Source organism: Heterodontus francisci, chromosome 19 (assembly GCF_036365525.1).
Source record: "Heterodontus francisci isolate sHetFra1 chromosome 19, sHetFra1.hap1, whole genome shotgun sequence".
In the NCBI taxonomy this organism is placed as follows: domain Eukaryota; kingdom Metazoa; phylum Chordata; class Chondrichthyes; order Heterodontiformes; family Heterodontidae; genus Heterodontus; species Heterodontus francisci.
In genome coordinates, this window is record NC_090389.1 from 74,667,563 (window position 1) to 74,684,662 (window position 17,100).

Consider the following 17,100-nt stretch of genomic DNA (forward strand, 5'->3'; position numbering starts at 1 on the left):
TATGCCTCCATGTCAGGGTCACATTGGCACAGGTGTGGAATGGTAATGTATGAAGCATGGAGCCATGACTGGGGTGAAAACAAGATATTTTTTCTATGATTTTAGATAGGGTAAATTAAAATTAAGAATGGCATTACCCAATTATGTTTCTGAAAACAGATTTCCTTTTTGCTGTGTTGCTGTTAGTATGCACATGGTTGGCTGGATTGATATTTTGGTGGTTGTTCAATCCATGTTTGGATGGCCAGAAAACAGCTGTTGCCTGTTTACGTGGGATCCTCCACAATACTACTTGGTGAATTCATCTCAATGATAGCAATCTGAAAATGCAATTTTCTTTGCTGTTGGGTGTTAGAGCTGGGCCAGCTGAAAAGATGTAAACAGCACCACAAAAATACATGTTTTTGGGCAATTAAAGAATTTAGACTGTGTTATCAGTCCTGCTTATTAAAGAGAATCTTCAAAGGGACTACTTCTACATGAAAGGAAGAGTATTCTATAATCCATGGATGTTGTTGGGGCCTTCAGTTTTCAATTTGTCACATCTTTATATGAACATGGTGTGATAGGAACTCCAGCAGAAATATTATTGTGTATTTACCATCAGAGACTGATTTTAGCACTTTTCAGATGTACACAGTTTACAGGTAGAGGGAGAATTGGTCGACATACTGTATTATATACATTCAGTGTGGTGGCTAGGGTCAGAGATGTTATGTGTTTCATAAATTAGCAGGTGGATAGAGGGAGGGACTATGCACTCATTTCATTTTCTAAACCTCTGATTCTCATTATAAATAAAAAGCTGACCACTTTTGTCTAAGGCAGGCCAATGGAGACATGGAAAATATGTATATAAAATGAAAACCTATTTTCCACAGCCAATTTATGATGGAGTCAATCAAAACCAACTCCTTCCCCACTAATTTAGAATGCATGTAGGTAAACAGACAAAGTTGGGTCAATGAGGTTGATGAGCTACAAATGTAAATAGCCACGTGGGATTATGATGTAGTGGCAATAATAGAAAAGTGGCTTAAAAATGGTGAGGACTGGGTGCTTAATATTCACAGATACAAAGGGCTGAATTTTACGCCACCCCAGCAGGTCGGATGGTGGCATGGGGGCAGCATAAAATTGAGTGGGAGGCTCTGGGAGACCTACCCGCCCCGCTCCCGCCTCCGGTCAACTTTACGGCGTTTGGGCGGCGGGGGAGGGAGGTGGGAACCGCCCGCCTGCCCAAGGCCAATCAAGGCCCTTAAGTGGCCACTTAATGGCCACTTAAGGGCCCTCGCCCGCCTCCACGGGTATTTTACCCGTGGCAAGCCAGCATGCTGGGGATGTGAAAGGACACCCAGCGATGGCCCCCTCCTCCCAAACCACCCCCGGGACCCATGACGACCCCCCACCCCCACCCCCCCCCCCGTCCCCCCAAACGACCCCTCCAGCCTCACCAGGGAAGGACCGATCGCCTTGGTGAGGCATGCCCAACTTACCTTCACTCATGGCTCCATCTGGTTGGCTGGGCTTCAGTCCCACCAGTGGCCATCACTCCCGGTGGTGCCGCTGGGACTAAGAGCTGCCAGCCCGCTGATTGGCCGGCAGTTCACTAAGGCGAGTCTTCCCCCCTCAAGTGGGTGGAAGTCCTGCCTCGGGACAACTAAAGCCAGAGGACCAGTAAAATGCGGAACGGATCCATGGGCTAGACGGAAGCGGATTTGCCACCGACTTTTACGTCGATGGTGAATTCCCGTCCGCCTAAGGTAAAATCCAGCCCAAAGTGTTCAAAAAAGATAGAGCAGGAAAGCAGGAGGTGGGATGGCAGTACTGATTAAGGAAGACACTGTAGTATTGGAAAGAGAGGATGTCCTTGAGGGGGCAAGGACAGAATCCATTTGGTTACAGTTGAGAAACAAAAAAAGAGTATGATCACGCTACTGGGGGTATTATTCTATAGACCTCCAAATAGTGAGAGAGATCTAGAGCAGCAAATCTGCAGGGAAAATCATGTGTTCAGTGCTGAAGGAGTATCATCAGATCTACGGAAAGTTGAAGCCATTGCAAACCCTGCAGATATTACAAATGTGCAGGAAGTCCGGAGTCTGCTATGACTCATCACGTAATGCAGTCATTTCATTCCAGACCTCGCTATGCTATCTGCCCTCCCACCACACAATTTGACCACCAGTTGGGAATGGACTAAATCACACAAACTGATGGTACACCAGGATTTTTGTCAGCAAGTTGCACAAATGCTTATTTCGACCCTGAGGAAACCACCCAGATAGGTGTGGATGCAAGTCTGGTTGGCTTAGGTGTAGTTCTCGTACAGAAAGGATGGATGTGGAAGCTTTAGAGAGGGTGCAGAGGAGATTTACCAGGATGTTGCCTGGACTGGAGGGCATGTCTTATGAAGAAAGGTTGAGGGAGCTAGGGCTTTTCTCATTGGAGCGAAGAAGGATGAGAGGTGACTTGATAGAGGGGTACAAGATGATGAGAGGCATAGATAGAGTGGATAGCCAGAGACTTTTTCCCAGGGCGGAAAGGGCTATCACTAGGGGCATAATTTTAAGGTGATTGGAGGAAGGTTTAGGGGAGATGTCAGAGGTAGGTTCTTTACACAGAGAGTGGTGGGTGCGTGGAATGTACTGCCAGCGGTGGTAGTAGAAGCAGGTACATTAGGGACATTTAAGCGACTCTTGGATAGGTACATGGATGATAGTAGAATGAAGGGTATGTAGGTAGTTTGATCTTAGAGTAGGTTAAAGGGTCGGCACAACATTGTGGGCCGAAGGGCCTGTACTGTGCTGTACTGTTCTACGTGCAAGAACTATAGAGTGTTGATATTGGGGGGCTTTAATTACCCAAATATTGGGATAATGTTAGAGGAAAGAGCAAGGAGGGGGTGGAAATTCTGAAATGTGTTCAGGAGAACTTCCTTGATCAGTATGTTTTTGATACAACTAGGAAGGAGGCATCGTGGAATCTGATGCCGGGAACTGAGGCAGGCCAAGTGGACCAAGTGTCTGTGGGAGAGCACTTGGGTAACAGTGATCATCAAATCATAAAGTTTAGATTAGCAATGGAGAAGAGCACGTAACAATCTAAAGTAGAATTCTAAATTGGAAAAGGGCTAATTTCAATGGAATTAGGGGTGATCTTTAAGGAAGAACTGTTTTGTTTTTTTTAATATTCATTCATGGGATGTGGGCATCGCTGGCTAGGCCAACATTTATTGCCCATCCCGAATTGCCCTAGAGAAGATGATGGTGAGCTGCCTTCTTGAACCTCTGCAGTCCATGTGGGGTAGGTATACCCACAGTGCTGTTAGGAAGGGAGTTCCTGGATTTTGACACAGGCACAGTGAAGGAACGGCGATATAGTTCCAAGTCAGGATGGTGTGTGACTTGGAGGGGAACTTGTAGGTGGTGATGTTCCCATGCATTTACTGCCCTTGTCCTTCTAGTTGGTAGAGGTCGCGAGTTTGAAAGGTGCTGTCGAAGGAGCCTTGGTGAGTTGCTGCAGTGCATCTTGTAGATCGTACACACTGCTGCCACTGTGCGTCGGTGCTGGAGGGAGTGAATGTTTGTGGATGGGGTGCCAATCAAGCGGGCTGCTTTGTCCTGTATGATGTCAAGCTTCTTGAGTGTTGTTGGAGCTGCACCCATCCAGGCAAGTGGAGAGTATTCCATCACACTCCTGACTTGTGCCTTGTAAATAGTGGACAGGCTTTGGGGGTGAGTTACACGGCGCAGGATTCCTTGCCTCTGAACTGCTCATGTAGCCATGGTATTTATATGGCTACTCCAGTTCAGTTTCTGGTCAATGGTAACCTCCAGGATGTTGATGGTGGGGTTTCAGTAATGGTAATGCCATTGAATGTCAAGAGGAGATGGTTAGATTCTCTCTTGTTGGAGATGGTCATTGCCTGGCACTTGTGTGGTGCGAATGTTACTTGCCACTTATCAGCCCAAGCCTGGATATTGTCCAGGTCTTGCTGCATTTCTACACAAACTGCTTCAGTATCTGAGGAGTGGCAAATAGTGCTGAACATTGTGCAATCATCAGCGAACAACCCTACTTCTGACTTTATGATTGAAGGAAGGTCATTGATGAAGCAGCTGAAGATGGTTGGGCCTAAGACACTACCCTGAGGGACTCCTGCAGTGATGTCCTGGAGCTGAGATGATTGACCTCCAACAACCACAACCATCTTCCTTTGCGCTGGGTATGACTCCAACCAGCGGAGAGCTTTCCCCCTTATTCCCATTGACTTCAGTTTTGCTAGGGCTCCTTGATGACATACTTGGTCAAATGCTGCCAAGGGCAGTCACTCTCACCTCACCTTCGATACAGTCTAGGTAGTTTGAACAAGACGGAAAGGCAGGGGAACCAAAGCCAGGGAGAGGGAGATAGAGAATATAATGAAATAAAAAAAAGAGGTGTATGATGCATTTCAGGTGAATTCTTCAAGCAAGAACCAGGCCAAATACACTAAGTTGAGAGGGGAAGAGAAGAGGAAAAGACTGGCAAACAGTGAATATGAGAATGGAATAGCAGTTAACATAAAAGGTAACCCAAAAATCTCCTGATGACATGGAAATAACTAGCAGCTGGTAAGAGGTGGGGTGAGGTCTATTAGGGATATATGCTTAGAGATGCACGGGAAGGCTAGAACATTTAATAAGTACTTTGTATTGGTGTTTACTAAGGAAGAGGATGCTGACAAAATATTGGTAGGAGTAGAGATGGTAGAGGGAATGGATGGGGTGAAAATTGATAAGCTGGATGCACTGCATGGCTGGCTATGTTTAGACTGGATAAACCGCCTGGACAGATAGCTTGCATCCCGTGTTGCTAAGAGAAGTGGAGGTGAAGATAGCAAAAAGGCTTGCCTAATCTTCCAAACTTACCGAGATACAGGGGAGGTGCCGAAGGATTGCAAAGTGGAAAATGTGACACCCTTGTTCAAGAAAGGGTGTAAGGACATTCATAGTAACTGCAGACCAATCTGTTTAATATCAATGGTGGGTAAGGTTTTAGAAACAATAATCAAGAGAAAAATGAGCAGGCATTTGGAGAGTTTTGAGTTATTTAAGGAGAGCTAGCACAGTTTTGTAAAAGCCAGATCATGTTTTACTAATCTAATTGAATTTCTTGATGAAGTAACAGAGAAGGTTGATGAAGGGAATGCAGTGGCTGTTGTCTATATGGATTTTAAGAAAGTGTTTGACAAAGTACCACATAAAAGACTGGTTAACAAAATTGAGGCTTGTGATATGAGAGGGTCAGTGTCAGCTTGGATAAAAAATTGGCTTACAGACAGAAAACAGCTATGATAAATGGTTGTTTATTGGACTGGAGGATGGTAGACAGTAGTGTTCCCTCAGGGTCAGTGCTAGGACCACTGCTTTATATATATATATATATATATATATATATATATATGACGTGGATATTAGAATACAGAAAAAAAAATTCTAAATTTGCTGATGATACCAAACTTGGAGGTATGGCAGTGAGGATGATACCAATCGACTGCAACAGGACATAGATAGGCTAGCAGAATGGACAGAGAAGTGGCAGATGGAATTTAACAAAGAGAGGTGTGAGGTGATGTATCTTAGCAGAAGGGGTAGGGAAAGGCAATATAGACTTAATGGCACCATCCTAAAGAGTGTGCAGGGACAGAGGGACCTGAGGGTTCATGTGTATAGATCTTTGAAGGTGGCAGAATATATTGAGAGAGTAGTTAGAAAAGCATATGGGATCTTGGATTTCATAAGTACAATGTTGAGGACAAAAATTGTGTTCAGCCTTAAAAAAGCTCTGGTTAGGCCACAACTACAGTATGGCACCCAGTTCTAGTTACCACACTTTGGGAAGGATGTGAGGGTCCTTGAGAGGGTGCAGAGGAAATTTACAGAATGGTTCCCAGGATGAGGGAATTTGGCTACAAGGTTCAGTTGGAGAAGCTTGGGATGTTCTCCTTGGAGCAAAGGAGGCTGAGGGGAGATCTTATAGAAGTGTACAAGATTATGACACATTTAGATAAGGTAGACAAAGAAAATCTGTTTTCATTAGCTGATGGTACAAGGACTACAAGACCTATCTTCAGCAGCAAGAGGGACACCTGCCCAGAAACAAAGTAAGACTCCGGGGCCTTGTCGGCGATAACTGGCCGGACCCCGGTGAGGCAAGGAGGAGTCAGTTGGGGGATTGGGGGGTTGTGGGGGTGAGTTGTGTAGTGGGGGCGGTTGGGCCACGGCGGGGGGCCTCCATGGGGCACAGGGTGCCCAATCAGGAGGGCCCCCCCACCAGCCCACAAGGAGGCCACCAGGTTTTACTTGGCGGCCTCTTGGGGACCTCAGCTGTCTGCTGGCTGCTGGTAAAATACAAGCGATGGTGGGAGGAGGCCCTTATGTGGCAGTTAATTGGCCACTACAGACCTTGATTGGCCTGGGATAAGCGGCTGTTTCTCACCGCCACTGCCCCACGTAAAATTGCAAGAGGGGCAGGAAGGCGTTGGGAACGGCAGCCCCCACGGCCCACCCACCCCGACCCCCACCCCCCCCCAGCTGCCTCCCACTCAATTTTACTTTCCTGTGGGGGTGTAAAATTTTGGCCTATGACTTTAATTCATCTAATTACACTCTATCTGTTACCTGACACAATTTTCTGAATAACCAATAACCATTATGGAACATTCAAAACAGTGTTATGTCAATTTTATACAAGGAGCAGTGTTCTGATAAGATTAAAAACACTATACGTATCAATAAATGCCAATGTTATAGTCCATTGGCTTGTGTACAGTGAACAAATGGGAAAGAGATTTGCACTTTTCAAATTCACATGATGATGAAAAGGAAGTTAGTTTGCCATTGCATTCCTATACAACAGTATAATTTACTGTAATTCTATAAAGTGGGGAGAATGGATTTATTGAAACTATATGGAGTGAGACTGTGATATATAAAGAAAGAAAAAAGCCTTGCATTTATATAGCGCCTTTCATGACCACCAGACGTTTCAAAGCGCTTTACAGCCAATGAAGTACTTTACGAAGTGTAGTCACTGTTCACTTGTTTTACACCCTGCCCAATTTTTGCCAGCATTTGAAGTCGATGGAAACACAAAATTGGGTGGGATATAAAATGGGAAAGCAATCTGCTACCCCATCGCCCGTTTTTCGCCTCGCGGTTAAAAGTGTAAATTAATCTCTAAGTGTGCTAGTGGCAAACAATTCTTGCTCCCACAGGATTTTCCCACACTTGGATCTATATCAAGAATGCCACCAACTAATGTAAACATGGTAATTTAATATATCTAGTTACTATTATATTTTTCCCTAGAATTAAATACATTTTTTCAAAAAAGGCTGTTTTTATTTGAAATGTATGTGAAGGTAATTCAAACCAAGCCTTACATTTAATATTGAATCCTTGAATCTATATTCTCCATAATAAATATGAATATCCATATATTGATCCCACCTGGGCCCAGCACAGATGGGTTTAGATTTGTTATTGACACAACTTCCCATATTATTAAAGCAAATCAAAGTGAGGAAGCTATTAATTTTAATAACAGCAAAATACTGCGAATGCTGGAAATCTGAAATAAAAACAGTAAATGCTGGATGTACTCAGCAGGTCTGGCAGCATATGTGGAGAGAGAAACAGTTAACATTGCAGGTCAACGACCTTTCATCAGGTCTATATTGAACTGCCTTGAGCAAAAGTGGACCACTTTTTATTTATGAAGAGAATCAAAGGTTTACAAAGTGAACTGACAGCATACCCCCTTCCTCCAGCTGCCTTCCATGTTAAGAATCACTTGGCATCTCTGAATCTTATACAACTGCGGTTAGCACCAATGTGATATACACTGTGCTGAATACACATAGCGCTGTATGTGGACCAACGCCAACCACTAACAACACAGAGCATGTTATCAAGAATTCCTTCCTGACCAGTTAGCATTAGGTAATTAACACTAAGCAGATAAACATTCAATAAACAAAAACATACCTTACATACTAAATTTTTCTCGGTTACTATGGCAATGACCAAACTGAGGAGTTGGAATTCATTCCTCTCTCGCTTGCCTTCAGGAAGCTGCTTTCTTTCAGCTGTGCAGCTTCCATCTGGGAGCTGCTTTGTGCATGTTTATTGTGACTGTGGTTATTGTGCATGAGCTGCAACCTTGGAGAGCATGTGCGTCACAGTGCCTGTGCAGAATTAGAATCAGCTACTCCCTGCCCACCTCATCAATAAAACATAATGTGCCGTCCAGGCAAAGTAACAGCTGAAACCTACAGCAAAAGGATTCTGCTCCAGTTGGAAAAACCAATATAGATACAAGCGTAGGAAAATCCTGCCGGGAGCAAGATTTGTTTGCCACCTTAGAGGTGCGCTTACACTTTTAAGCATTAGGTTGAAAACAGAGGGAGTAGGGTAGCAGTTTGCTTTCCTGTTTTTTAATCTTGTCCAATTTTGTGTTTCCATTAACTTCAAATGGTAACAAAAATCAGGCAGGTTGGAAAATGATTGAGCGATTCGCTACTGCCCGCCGGTGAAAGTGAACATTGGTTCCACTGTTTTCTGAGGCATAAAGTGGGTATTCCCAAACAGGAATTTGGTGGAAATCTGTCATGCAAGATCTCCGCCCTTTATTTCTCCATTGCAATTCTGTGTAAAGCCTGGCTACCCGACACAAATGCGACTAGACCCGACTACATGTGTCAGGTTTGTGTCGGGTTGAAATTCCGAGTCCAGCATTCAGGCTCGGGTCGGGTCGGGCTGGACACTGCTTCTGGGAAGTCATGGGATCAGGCTTACCCATGATTCCCCACAACTCCAGCTGCAGGAATAGCCTGCTGCCGGAACAGATGAAGGAGATTCGTGTCGGGTCGGGTCGAGCACGAAATAAAATTAAAGGGCTCGGGTTCGGGTTGGCTGTCGTCGGGTGGGGCCCGGGTCAGGTTTTAATTTTATACCCGGTCCAGGCTCTAATTCCATGATCAAGTTTTGAAATGGTACAGGAAACACATACCAATTTGTGACTGGGGCTACATGGAAAATATGTGATTACATCATACTCCTGTACTTTTCCACCTATTTCACAGATTCTCTTACCTGCCCAGATAAACTGGGTGTCCAGGGCTACTATATATTGAGCTCCAAAAGGAAATCTGTACTGCGTCAGCAATATTTTGAGGTCACCTGCTGTATTTTCATTTCAAATTTTCTTTCATTCCAGTTGCCACTAATGTGTTTGAAGAACCTAGTGACTGTTGTTGTGCTGCATTTTTCCTACTCTTGCGGTCATATTACTACAATGGCTTCTCCCTTTATATCTCTACTCTTCGAACAGAAGAAACAACACAGCCAGGGAGTTGGTGTGATTGGTGCCCAATCCAGTGGCACCCTCACATCAGAATATACAGGCAGAGGTACACATACATCCACTTGTTTTAAGAAAGGTCACCTGCAGAGGCTTTGATTCACCAGAGAAGCATCCTGGAATTATGCTACATGCTGCAGATAAACTCCACTGTCAGATCACACATTGTAGATCTGCTATTGTAAATCTCTGGAAGAAACACACAGCACTACCTTCTGGATTGCTGCTGTAAACTGAAACTTTATTATCGATTCCATTTAGTGGGACACTGCGCGTGCTACACCAAACATGTATGGTGGCCTCAAATGAACAATACCCCACATGTCAAATGAACAATAAATGAACAATACACTACACCCACCCAGCCATGAGACACGTTGAGGGAAATTTTATGCTCTCCCCCATGACGGGTTTGGAAGCAGGGAGAGCATAAAATCGGGTGGGATGGTGGAGGGGGGATTTGACGCCATCATCCCACCTCTGCTGAAATTAAGTCTGCCCTGCCCCACCACCAATTGAGGTACTTAACTGGGGTATTACCCCCAATTAAGGGCATCTTCCCACCGCAGCTGCAATTACCCGTGTGGCAGGCAACCCTGTCGCCACACGGGAAGCACGGTAGGAAAAAACGTGCAGCTGCTTGCCAGCTCTGCAGGAGTGGGGTGGTTCCTCGTTCAAAGGCACTTAGCGCCTGAATGAGGGACATGGCTTCAGGAATGTGGGGGCCCACTGAGGGCCATTCTACTGCCCTTGCTGCTGATCCCCCCTTCCCCACCCTTCCCCGTGACCCCCACCCCGCGAGACCCCTCCCGCCCTGACCTCCCTTAAGTCTGGTTCCAGCGCTGCTCCTTATTGTCTGGTCACTGCAGTTGCAGCAGCAGCCACCACCTCCTCAGTGGCACTGCAGCTGCCGGCCTCTGATTGGCAAGCAGCTCCCCAAGGGTGGGACTTCCAACAACGGGGTCCTATATCCTATGGAACGCCCGCCACTGTCCAGTTAAGTGCCTGATTGGCACTAAATTTGGCGAGCCTTCCGGAAATAGGTGAGTCGGGGATCTCAGCATCGGTTTCCACCAACGTCGAGACACCCACCGCCAGCATAAATTTCCCACCGTTGTTTACATACTAGGGTCCTTTCAAGCTGCCACAGGGAATATTGCAAACATCAACAATAAACAGTCCACAGATCCACCAATAAATGGCTCTACAAAGCAAGCGTCGGAGTTATTCCCTTAGGTAGGGTAAGCGTAGCATGCTAGAAAGGAACAGCTGACTTTGAACCTGTGGTTCCCAAAGCTTGCCATCAATGGGGTTTCCTCACTTAAAGTTGGGATTTATGTAAACTAATTTATAGAGAATAATTGCTATGATTAGTCAGCAGCTCCATTAATGTTGTATCCTGTGACTTCCAAGATGGTAGAAAGCGACGTACATGGATTTTGGTTTGCTTTTCCAATTCCTATGTTCCTGGGGATGAAGGCTATCCTCTGAAGTCCATATGATACCAGTGTGCCTCAGTTGACTGGATCAATCTGGGGCATCACAGCCCAGTAAGAGTTCGTAAAATTGTTGCTCTTGCTACATAACTATGCCCTGTGAGGAAGCACCATCATCAAGGCTGGAGAAGAGGGAAGTCCCCAGCCATCCAGGTGGGGCTAGGAGGTTATGAAGAAAAGTTGCAGCAATATGAACAGCCAATGGAAAAGACTATTTGGCAGTAGTTGATTTGTACAGCTCTCATATACATAAAGCCTTCTACTAACCAGAAACTGTGCCCACTGCGTTAACTATCTCATTTACACTTCTCTCATGCCCTTCAGCTAAAATCAAATGTTTCAGCAAAACTCCCAAATCTGCTATTCATGCATTGTCATGAAACCAGCTCCCAAACCTTACCAGACAACGGTGCACAAACAAATATTGCAACTTGTGTACATGAACCTTCTTCTACCATGGTGCATATTTTTGATGATAGTGTGTGAGTCACTTTTCTCCTCTCCTTTCCAGCTCAAGGAATTTTTTTTTATTCATTCATGGGATGTGGGGTTTGCTGGCAAAGCCAGCATTTATTGCCTGTCCTTAATTGTCTTTCAGAAGGTGGTGATGAGCTGTCTTCTGGACCGCTGCAGTCTGTGTGGTGAAGGTGCTCCCACAGAGATGTTAGGTAGGGAGTTCCAGGATTTTGACCCAGCAAAGATTAAGGAACAGCAATAAAATTCCAAGTCAGGATGACATGTGACTTGGAGGGGAACGTGGAGATGGTGGTATTCTCAACCTATGCTTTATAAGAATCCTCCATCTCCCTCTGGATCCCATATTAAAAAGGATACAGTTGACCTCCAGTGACCTACAAAAGATTCTCAGTTACAAACAATACCCAGAATCACAGACAGGTGCCTCTGCTTCCAACATCAACATGGAAAACATGTTGACTGAACATTGGCGATTATCTCAATAACCCTTTAACTACCCTAGATGCATGTCAGAGCTATATAGTACAAATATTAACATTTTGACAATGGAGTTCACTTGCTTGAAAATCTGATAAATGCCTGATTTTGGAATTGCCTATTTGTTTAATTTGTAATTCAATTGGTGCATATTCTTACAGTGAAATCCTGCCCTGGGAAATAAGTCCAGATATTTCTGGTTAACCATTTGTCCCGGCTGGACAGGAACACTTGCGGGATTATATCTCCAGGGTTCCTTGTTGGATTTCCACCAAGGGTGGCTCGTTAGACAGGGAGACCCTCCTGCGTGCTATGTTGTTACATTGACCTCGAAGGCTCAAGGCAAATGGAAAATATGGCGTTCCAACTGCCCAGCCCTGGGTATCTTTCGGTCTTCCGGTAGTAACTGCAGGATGGTAGGTCAGATCTCCTCGCGGTTAAAGGCAGGTGAAAGTGCTCGGTGAGGCGCAGCAGGCAGTACCAGTGCCCCATGGATACACCTCTGCCCAGCTATAAGGTGGGGGGAATGTTGCACACAACTTGGCTTAAATATCACAAACCCAGACCTCTTTAATGATCTTCTGTAGAATATTAGCTATCATTTTAGAATATTAGAATATTGGATACAGAGCTATAGATTGGATTAGTAGGAATGCTGTAACTTATACCCATAAACTGTCAGGTACATATTTGTATTACAGGGTACTGGATAGCAATATTTAGAGTGTAATGGGAACAGTTACTCATATCAATAAATATGACAAGCTACAGGAAAGTGGATGCAACCTTTAAGATCCATAGCTATTGCTATATGTACGCAATAAGCTACTGATTTATGCTACAGGATACAGAAATACGAAGTTGCATGTAACAATCCTGACTGCAGCCATTTTTGACAAATGTAGTAAGGAAGGAAAAACAATGGCCGGAATTTTACGCCCCCCCGGGAGTGCGCGGGGAGGCAGGGGGGAAAGAGTAAAATCGAGTGGGAAGCCGGGTGTGCCTTTCCCATCACCTGCCCATCCCTGTCGCTATTTTGCCAGTGGTGGGGGAGGTGACAAAGAGCCCGCCCACCCCAGGCCAATTGAGGCCCTTAAGTAGCCAATTAATTGCCACTTAAGGGCCTCCTCTAGTCACTGCTAGCATATACCAGCAGTGGATGGGCACTTTAGCTACTGAGGAATTAACTGGCAGCCTCCATGTGGGCTGGGTGGGACCCTCCTGATAGGGCACCAGCGGCACAAACCGCCCTCGCTGGAACACCTGCCCCCATCTTCTCGATCAACTCCCCGCACCCCCCACTTTGCTGGGGTCCAGCCAATTGTCCCCGGCGGGGCCTGATCGCCACTTACCTTTTCCGGGGCCTCCTTCATTGTTGCTGGTCTCGGCTGGGTGCAGTCCCTGATCCCAATGGCACTGCTAAGACTGAAGTGCTGCCAGCCCTCCGATTGGCTGGCAGCTCTTGGAGGTGGGACTTCCTATCTCAGAAGGGTGCATGTTCCAACCAAGGCCAATTAAATACCTAGGCCATCTAAAATTGCTGTGTGGCTACCAGGCTTGCTGGAGGCAGGTTCACCCCTGACTTTTTAGCCAGTTATCGGGGCCACCGCCACAACATAAAATTATATGGCCATATAGCCATATGAATTAGGAGCAGAAGTAGGCCATTCAGCCCATCAAGCCTGCTCTGCCATTCAATAAGAACATAGCTGATCTGTTTCTGACTTGAATTCCACACTCCCATCTACCCCCGATAATATTTGATTCCCTTGCCAAACAAGAATCTACCCACCTCTGCCTTAAAAATATTCCATGATCCCGCCTCCACCACCTTCTGAGGCAGAGAATTCCAAAGTTGCACAACCCTCTGAGGGAAAACATTTCTTCTCATCTCTGTCCTAAAAGGGCAACCCCTAATTTTAAAACAGTGCGCCCTAGTTCTGGATTCAACCACAAGAGGAAACATCCTTTCCACATCCACCTTGTCAAGACCGTTCAGGATCGTATACACTTTAATCTTCTAAACTCCAGTCTGTCCAACCTTTCCTCATAAGACAACCCACTCATTCCAGGTATAAATTTAGTAAACCTCCTCTGAACCGCCTCCAACGCATTTACATCCTTCCTTAAATAAGGAGACCAAAACTGCACACAGTATTTCAGATGTGGTCTCACCAATGCCCTGTATAACTGAAGCATAACATCCTTACTTTTATTTTCAATTCCTCTCGTAATAAAAGATAGTATTCCATTAGCCTTCTTTATTACTTGCAGTACCTGCATATAAACTTTTTGTGACTCATGCACTAGAACACCTAGATCCTTCTGCATCTTGGAATTCTGCAGTCATTCTCCGTTTAAATAATACTCTGCTTTTTTATTCTTCCTGCAAAAGTAAACAACTTCATATTTTCCCACATTATACTCCATCTGCCAGATTTTTGCCCACTCGCTCAACCTCTTTATGTCCTCTTCACAACATACTTTCCTACTATCTTTGTGTCACCTGCAAATTTAGCTACCATGCCATTGCTCCCCTCATCTAAGTCATTGATATAAATTGTAAAAAGTTGAGGCCCCAGCACAGACCCCTGTGGGACTCCACTCGTCAAATCCTGCCAATCAGAAAAGGACCCATTCATGCATACTCTGTTTTCTGCCAGCCAGCTAATCTTCTATCCATGCTACCCTCTACACCATGAGCTCCTACTTTGCGCAATAACCTTTTACGTGGCACCTTGTCAAATGCCTTCTGGAAATCCAAGTACAGTATGTCAATGGGCTCCCCTTTATCCACAGCGCATGTTACTCCTTCAAAGAACTCCAATAAATTGGTTAAACATGATTTCCCTTTCACAAAACTATGCTGACTATTCCCGATTACCTTGAGTTTTTCTAAGTGTAGCCTCCTTAATGATCGATTCTAACACCTTCCTCACACCAGATGTCAAGCTAACTGGCCTATAGTTACCAGTTTTCTGTCTCCACCTTCTTGAATAGAGGGGTTATATTTGCTACTTTCCAGTATGATGGAACCTTTCCAGAATCTAGTGAATTCCGGCAAATATTTCAAAATATAATCACTGTGGTCCAATTGGATGGGCAACGGATTTCTCTTTCATTTTGGGATTTCCTCTGCATGAGTGAGAATTCTAGGGAAAAACTCACAACCCAGTGTAGATTCATAATTTATTACAAACTCTCCCAGTCTTTTTTGTTCATTCCTGGGACGTGGGCGTCGCTGGCTAGGCCAGCATTTATTGTCCATCCCTTATTGCCCTTGAGAAGGTGGTGTTGAACTGCCTTCTTGAACCGCTGCAGTCCATGTGGGGTAGGTACACCCACAGTGCTGTTAGGAAGGGAGTTCCAGGATTTTGACCCAGCCACAGTGAAGGAACGGCGATATAGTTCCAAGTCAGATGGTGTGTGACTTGGAGGGGAACTTGCAGGTTGTGGTGTTCCCATGCATTTGCTGCCCTTGTCCCTTTAGTTGGTAGAGGTTGCAGGTTTGGAAGGTGCTGTCGAAGGAGCCTTGGTGCATTGCAGCAGTGCATCTTGTAGATGGTACACACTGTTGCCACTGTGCGTTGGTGGTGGAGGGAGTGAATGTTTGTGGATTGGGTGCCAATCAAGCGAGCTGCTTTGTCCTGTATGTTGAGCTTTTTGAGTGTTGTTGGAGCTGCACCCATCCAGGAAAGTAGAAAGTATTCCATCACACTCCTGACTTGTGCCTTGTAGATGGTGGACAGGATCTGGGGAGTCAGGAGGTGAGTTACTCGCCTCAGGATTCCTAGCCTATGACCTGCTCATGTAGCCACGGTATTTATATGGCTACTCCAGTTCAGTTTCTGGTCAATGGTAACCCCTAGGATGTTGATAGTGGGGGATTCAGCGATGGTAATCCCATTGAATGTCAAGGGGAGATGGTTAGATTCTCTCTTATTGGAGACGGTCACTGCCTGGCACTTGTGTGGCATGAATGTTTCTTGTCACTTATCAGCCCAAGCCTGGATATTGTCCAGGTCTTGCTGCATTTCTACACAAACTGCTTCAGTATTCAAGGAGTTTCGAATGGTGCTAAACATTGTGCAATCATCAGCGAACATTCCCACTTCTGACTTTCTGATTGAAGGAAGGTCATTGATGAAGCAACTGAAGATGGTTGGACCTAGGACACTACCCTGAGGAATTCCTGCAGTGATGTCCTGGAGCTGAGATGATTGACCTCCAACAACCACAACTAGGTATGACTCCAACCAGCGGAGAGTTTTCCCTTTGATTCCATTGACTTCAGTTTTGCATGTCAAGGGCAGTCACTCTCACCTCACCTCTTGAGTTCAGCTCTTTTGTCCATGCTTGAACCAAGGCTGTAATGAGGTCAGGAGCTGAGTGGCCCTGGCGGAAGCAGGTTATTGCTAAGCAAGTGCTGCTTGATAGCATTTTCGATGACACCTTCTATCACTTTACTGATGATTGAGAGTAGACTAATGGGGCAGTAATTGGCCGGGTTGGACTTGTCCTGCTTTTTGTCTACAGGACATACATGGGCAATTTTCCACATTGCCGGGTAGAAGCTAGTGTTGTAGTTGTACTGGAACAGCTCGGCTAGGAGAACGGCAAGTTCTGGAGCACAGGTCTTCAGTACTATTGCCGGAATATTGTCAGGACCCATAGCCTTTGCAGTATCCAGTGCCTTCGGTTGCTTCTTGATAGCACGCGGAGTGAATCGTATTTGCTGAAGTCTGGCATCTGTGATGCTGGTGACTTCAGGAGGAGGCCGAGATGGATCATCAATGAGTTAGAACTCCATATTCTGTAATTTACCATTGACTTCTGCTTGGGAACCTTTTGCAGATCTGTAATTCTTTTGAGCCATTCAGCCAATCATATATATCCATAAACAGCCTGCTCACAGTCCTGTGTCAGTCAACAGTCCACTCATACTCACTTAGCCTCGGTTTGTCCAGTGGATGGAATTAGAATACAGATCAGCCATGATCTCATTGAATGGTTGAGTGGCTGAATGGCCTACTCCTTTTTCAATGTTCTCAAAAGATAAATGTTTTCCTTCATCAATTGCATTTTAAAAAATAGATATCACAACTAAGTAAATAATTCTGTTTACATGAAGTTCCCAGTATAAATGTACAAAATCAAGGCAGCTCTTCTGACCATTTAGAGTACATTAAACCAATCAAGCATGAGTAATATAAAGATTTCCCTTTGAAATGTGGTATTGCTT